This window comes from Clupea harengus, chromosome 19 (genome assembly GCF_900700415.2).
Source record: "Clupea harengus chromosome 19, Ch_v2.0.2, whole genome shotgun sequence".
NCBI lineage: Eukaryota > Metazoa > Chordata > Actinopteri > Clupeiformes > Clupeidae > Clupea > Clupea harengus.
In genome coordinates, this window is record NC_045170.1 from 15,974,814 (window position 1) to 15,975,041 (window position 228).

Below are 228 nucleotides of genomic sequence, written 5' to 3' on the forward strand. Positions count from 1 at the left end.
GACAAGCATATTCAGACAACTATACGCAAGGATCGCCTGACTTGCCAGTAGGCTATACGTAGGGTGCTGAATGCGAACACTGGCAATTCTGCTCTCTCTTTAAATGAGAATCTGTTCAAGTATTTGGTTCTCAATCAATGTGCTTCTGGGGAAATCAGAGGTTAAACAATAAAGTCATTGTGTGAATGCAGTTTGCATGAGGAAAGAATCTGTCAGATGCAGAATAGG